We start from the raw sequence: 6,298 nt of genomic DNA, 5'->3' as shown, positions 1-6,298 counted from the left end.
ATGCCGTATGAGGTCAGTGTTGCGCATGATGCGCCGACGCCGGTGCGTCCTCGTGAAAACCCAACGTTTGTTTACAGTGAGCGAACGCAAGCAAAGTTTCGTAATTTAGCAAAGGAAAAAACATTCTCCTGCCAGAACTGCTTCCATCTGACCTCATACGTCATTCCCCAGAACTGCTTCCATTTTACAATACGTGAAGCGTCAAGCTGGATTCAAGTAGTGGAATCTAAAAAACAGGATTTTTTTAGTGGAAGGGCGCTTTTTATTTCACCTTCTTTTGGATTACTGAAGCAATGCATACACCCGCGTGACGTGACAAACGACTAGAAGCTTTAAAAGATCAAAGACTATCTTTCTAATATAACTCCGACTGGATTCATCAGAAAGAAGACAGTCATCATACACACTATTGGATCTGACGTGTCGGGGGTGAGGTAAAACGCAGGTCGGACACCTAGTTGTGCATTTTTCGGGGAACTAAACCCTTTAAGCATTTTAACAATTCTACAACCACCAGGGGGTAGCTGGCTACACCTAAAAAAGCCAGCCAGCAGGGTTTAAGACTCACCCACTGCACATGAACTAAACTGTTTTTGAAAATAATGGCTAAAAAAACTTATTATCTCACTGTATTATGCCAAAATTAATGTCTAGATGTCAAGAAACTTATTATTTTCTTAATCATCAAACTATGTTTTTGTCCTGTTGTGTTATGTTCAAGGCTATTTTTAAGCAGGCTACACTAATTACTTTTCTTGAGACGGTGAATATAGGCTACACCAGCCTGCAAATGACACTGAGAAGTTTTAGAAGAAAAAAAATACATATTTGGGTGGTGGAATATTAGAATACATTGTCATACATCACATATTAAGAGCCTCCATTTTATTTATTAAAAGCAAATAACCCTAAACAGACATATATGTGGTATCAATGAAGTAGATTCAAAACCGATTGGAATCTTATATAAGGTATAAGTGTTTTTTTTTTTTTATCAGGAAATTACTGTGATGATGTCTCTTATTTCAAATTATAAATGAGTATCACTAAACAATGCATGAATAATTAGATTAGGTGAAGACTGTGCCGCTTGAATTGTCATGCGCATTATACAGTCCCTACTCGTGGGTGCGAGCGAACTTATTATTTGCTACATATATCTGGTCTATTAAGACATAAAACAATAGGACGAAAAAAGTAAAACTGACACCCGAGAGACGGTTTTAGTGTTTTGTTTTTTTAAAGAAACACTGACCACTAATTCACGCAGAGAAAAGTGACCATAATTATTGGGTCACCCGGCTGAATTTAAAAGAGGCAAGGGCTCCCCCTGTGCCAGTAGTAGGCAATAGAACAAGAAACATTACAAACTATTTTATAATTTGAAAAGGTAGTGGTGTCCTCGTCGCCTGTTAGCGAGTTGACGAGCTCTACCCTCAGCACTTATCATCTCAAATTCCTCAAGTATTGGTGCCGTTTAGATCAAGCTGGCCATTATAATCAGTCCTCCTTCTTGTTAGTAGTGGCGATGTTTCATGCGCCAATATCTGCAATACTGAACCTGGCACCCACATGTCCTTCGCTTAGCTCAAACCAATTCCACCATCATGACCTTTCATCCCGTCAGGGAGTTCTTGGATTCAGCCCGCAGGGAAACACAAAATAGTCCAATAAGCAAGACAAACAAGAATAAACATCAAGGATGGTTTACAACCTGCCTTGTTAGATGTATGAATTAACGCGCAGTTAAATGGCTTGATGACTGCAGACGGATTTTCATACTGAAACAGGAAGTTGATGCATGGTGTGCTTTTGACCCAAAAGTGTGATGGGCCTTGCATCCTTAGCTCATGACAGCATTTGTTGGCCAAAAATGCGCAATTAGTGCACAGATGATGTTAATCAATATTTATGGTATATTTTCCTGGAAGAGGATTTCAAATTGCCCACCTACTTCTTCCAGGCAACTAAGACCTACTATAAATATTGACCAGCAATCAGATAACCACCATTTTTGGCCAATCGACTGATAAGTTTATTAGTACGTGAGCATATAGCATAATAACTTAGCTAACAATGTGTTTTAAGACATGTTTTTGATTCATATCCCAAACATGTGTGTCAAACTGACAGCAACAACACTCAGAAGAGCTACAGAAGACAACAATGAAATCATGAAACAGATCATACGCACACGTGATCCAAAAGCATGTGACGCCATTGTGTTTTTATGGCGTCATGGAAGGTGCATATGTTGCGCAATACTTCACTTGAGTCACAAGACAAACAATGACAATAAGAGGAAATTGATGTTGAAATTCAACCAAAAAAGGAACAAACATTACTTTACGAACTCGCACGTGCACACATGGTTATGTGTCAGTTATGTGCGATGAGATTGATGATTATTACAGTTTATCTAACACAACGTGGAGCGAACTTCCTACTTAGTAACTCCACCTCGCATCACACACGACTGTAGACTGCCAGTCCAACCTGCTGTATTATGCAGTTTCACAGACACTTCTATGACTGATATAACACAGAGTGATATGTGCGCTTGTGACAGCCGAGATTCATTTACCTCGTCCGTCTGAAGTCCTCGAACCTCCGGGGGAGGAGCGGCTCGCCTATTGTTTCATGCTTCCGTCGCACAGGAGGCCTACCCTGCGAATCAATCCGTCAAAGCCAAAGTGTGCCTGCTCGCTTCCCCCCGGGATAGTGACACGGAGCGGAGAGGCGTTAGCCTTGTGTCCAATGCATCTTGTGAAACTGAAACTACCGCGATGGACAATCCTCTCATGGCCACCTCCTCGACAAACGACCCCCCCGGCATCGCTATCCGCCCACTTTTGTTCCCGACCACGGCCCACCGCAGGTTTATACAGTCAGTGGATCAGCCCCCCTTTTTAAAAATCACATTATGATTTTAAACCTTCAAATAAACAAAAAAACAGGCATTGTCATCACTCCCATTGTTAAACACATTTACAGAAACCAAGAACAAAATAAAAAAAATAAATAAATGGTTTGATTTAAAATTCTAAAATATTTTAAATGCCTCAAACAATTTATGGACATTTTACCCCACATCTTCCAAAAGTCTATCAATCATTCTTGTTATAGCTTTCATAACATAAGCTGAGAATCATCTTCGTACAAAGTTGATAAATTGACGAAACTAAAAATGATTGGTGAATAAGAAAAAAATAAAAAATTGTTTTTTGCCTACATATATCTATAGATATATATATTTATATATATATAATATCATAATATATATATTATACTAATATATATATATATATATATAGATAAGATTTTATATTAAACTGGCTTCCTCTACAAAATAAATATGAATAATTTTTTTTCTATATTTTGTTTTCTTATGCTCCAATCAATTTAATTGACATAAAACACAAACAACACATTCAACAAAACTTGTTTTATGGTTTGGTCAGTAGGAGAGAATACTTTTGTTGTAAAGTATCCTGTATTAGCATACATTGTTTCATTTCTAAAATATACAAAGATGAACAGACAGACATGCAGAATAGAGTTGGACTAGACTAGACTAGACTAGGACTAGAATAGAATAGAATTAACAATATTTTATAATGGGAAGTTTAGGTGTGTAATTACCAAGGGAACAGCATCATAAACAAAGCAGGGTAGGACAAGCGTTTGTTTATAGAACTTATATAGCTTAAAATGTTCGTTTACTGTTATTCTCTTACTAAGGACGTCGGACGAGGTTCAGTTTAAAGACAATCACAGCGAGGCAACAGAGGACTCTTATCCAAGAGGGAAAACGCTGGACTTCAGCTTCCCTGCCCATTCTCACAGGGCGTTTCCTAAGGAAGTGCACGGCAGTGCGCTGCATACACACACACTTTGCGGTCGCTTGTAGAGGTATGTGGTTGTCAGTATAAATGAATGCCGTGGGTATGTTAACCGGTTTTACAGTCCACATAATTTGTGTTCTGAACAGATTTTTTGAAACCTCGGAGAGCTCGGGCTTTATTTATGTGATCGTATGGATGTTCCACTGCACAGGTCACTGAGGAAAGTGATGTGTACATTGTTTTCTGCCCTCTCCTGATTTTGCCTGCCAGCTCCATTTATTTCCAGAATCTTGCATGAAACATCAAACCTCATTTGCTTGTAGCATTAATCGGACTTTCATAATCATTCATGTCGCCCTGCAGATTTTCCCTCTCCCCGGCTGCTTTAAAAACAATGCGCAAACATTCAACAGCAAGACAGAACCCTTCCTCATAAACCGGAGGAGGAGGATATGTGGGATGCCGGTAAGATCTTATGACCAATACAATCTTTCTAATGATTCCACACCAGGCAAAGTACCTGTACCTAACCACTAGATGGCGCACATACCTATACTATAGACCAGAACATCCTTTCACTTCAAATCAGTTCAGTGCTGAGACATTGGATTCATAGTTGTGAATGTTTGACAAATAGTTCATTAGTTGTGAAGGCGTGAACTTCCTTTAAAACCTATAAAGAAGGCTCTATGGAAGATACAGTTTTTTTTCAGTTGCACTTTGGCTACACATTTTTTATAAGTTTGAAAATGTTATATATAGTGCTGGTCCAACGTATGCAAATCAATAAAGTGATTTTAAATAGCATTTTTTTTTCCAACAGTAAAAACTTGAGCTGCCAATTACTTGAATTTCAGAATTTTTAGAAATATTGACAGATAAACATATATATTTATTTAATTTTACAATCATTTTTTTCATTATACTAACTTTTCCAGGATTTTTTTCAGTATACTACAACTTCCTCTCCTTTTTGTTTTCTTTTTTTTTTGTTTTTTTTTTTCATGGTCCCCACTGCGATTATTAAAGGAATAATGCACCTACAAACATAAAAAATAGAACTTTAGAAAATGTACGTCACCCTTACGTACCATCCACACTGTAGGTTGAATTTGTCTCTTCAGCAGATTTGGGGAAATGTTTGCTTCCAACGTATTACTTTGTTCACCCATGGATGCTCTATAGTGACTGGGTGCCGTCAGAATGAGAGTAACAACTGATAAAAACATAATCCACAGTAATCCACAGCACTCCAGTTAACATTACTTTGGTGGATGACTGTGGATGTTTTTTATCAGCTGTGAGGACTCTAATTCTGACGGCACCCATTCACTGCTGAGCAAGTTGATGCAATGCTAATACCTTTCTCCAATTCTGACCGAAGGCACACAAACTCATATACAATGGACCATTAAATGTGGTGTGAACTATTACTTTTAAAAAGCTTTATTGTGATTTCTCTTTCAGTCTTTTGCCTGTGCTCTCCTCAAAACCTCCTCGAGAACGTTGTGGCTTCTGGATGTGAGGCCACCAAGCCAAGAGTTGAGGAGGGTATCCTATTCATGGGGCCAGATATCCGCAATCCAAACTCAGGTGGCAAAAGCAGTTCGGGTGTGAAAGTGCGTGTTCCACATCTGCCTCCTAGCCTACGGGATGTCCTGGACGGGAGCAGCTCAATCGAAAACTCATCGAAGAAGTGAACGTACAGGGAAACGGAAGAACAGCTCAGGGCTTGCGTGGCACACGGAGTCCCCTCGTTTTGGTTTACACGAGCACGTACAACGTAAGGTTTTTGGACGGTCAGGAGATTAAAGGACGGCGAATTGAAAGTCTTCCTACGTGCCCCTGCACCTGCAATCCTGATCACTACTCCAGGACTAAAGTCTAATAGCTGAGATGCAGGTGTTTAAAAGCAAACGGTTTTTCGCCTCCTGAATAACATCGCAGGTGTGCTACAGACCTTGCTCCCTGCGTCCAGCTGGTATATATTACGGCCATGGGGAGGATAAGGCACTTGCCTAGAATAGTTAGTAACACTGAGAACGGGGATCTTTAGGTTGGTTTTACGGGGATCCTGATAGTCTGTTTTGTAGTTTGTTCATGTGGATAAGCGAGTGGCAGCTCCACATGTTAAGCCATGCTGAGGCCTTACTGAAAACGCGTCAGCATTGTGCCCCGGTCAGACTACTTTATCTACGACTGAAGTCCTGCTTAACAACTGTGAGTTTTTCAGCCTCTTGTGGAGGGTCTGGGATACTCGTTTCCCCACGCTTCGCCCTGCCCATATATGTATTTACCTCTTTGCCTTTCTGACCGAGATGGTTATCATAGGGTGGGGCGGAGTTATAACTTCCAACACCGGCTGACCCGTACTGAGGGTCTACAAGAACCGGAGTGTTACAACTAATTTCAGTAGCGTAAGGCACGAGAAGAGCTGGGATTACGAGGAATAA

General features: G+C 39.9%; 1 pseudogene; it reads left to right on the top strand.

Moving 5' to 3' along the window:
• On the top strand, window positions 1–6,298 carry LOC122144597 (annotated as a pseudogene).

The sequence above is a fragment of the Cyprinus carpio genome, unplaced genomic scaffold (assembly GCF_018340385.1).
Source record: "Cyprinus carpio isolate SPL01 unplaced genomic scaffold, ASM1834038v1 S000006731, whole genome shotgun sequence".
In the NCBI taxonomy this organism is placed as follows: Eukaryota; Metazoa; Chordata; class Actinopteri; order Cypriniformes; family Cyprinidae; genus Cyprinus; species Cyprinus carpio.
This window is presented reverse-complemented; position numbering and strand designations above follow the sequence as displayed.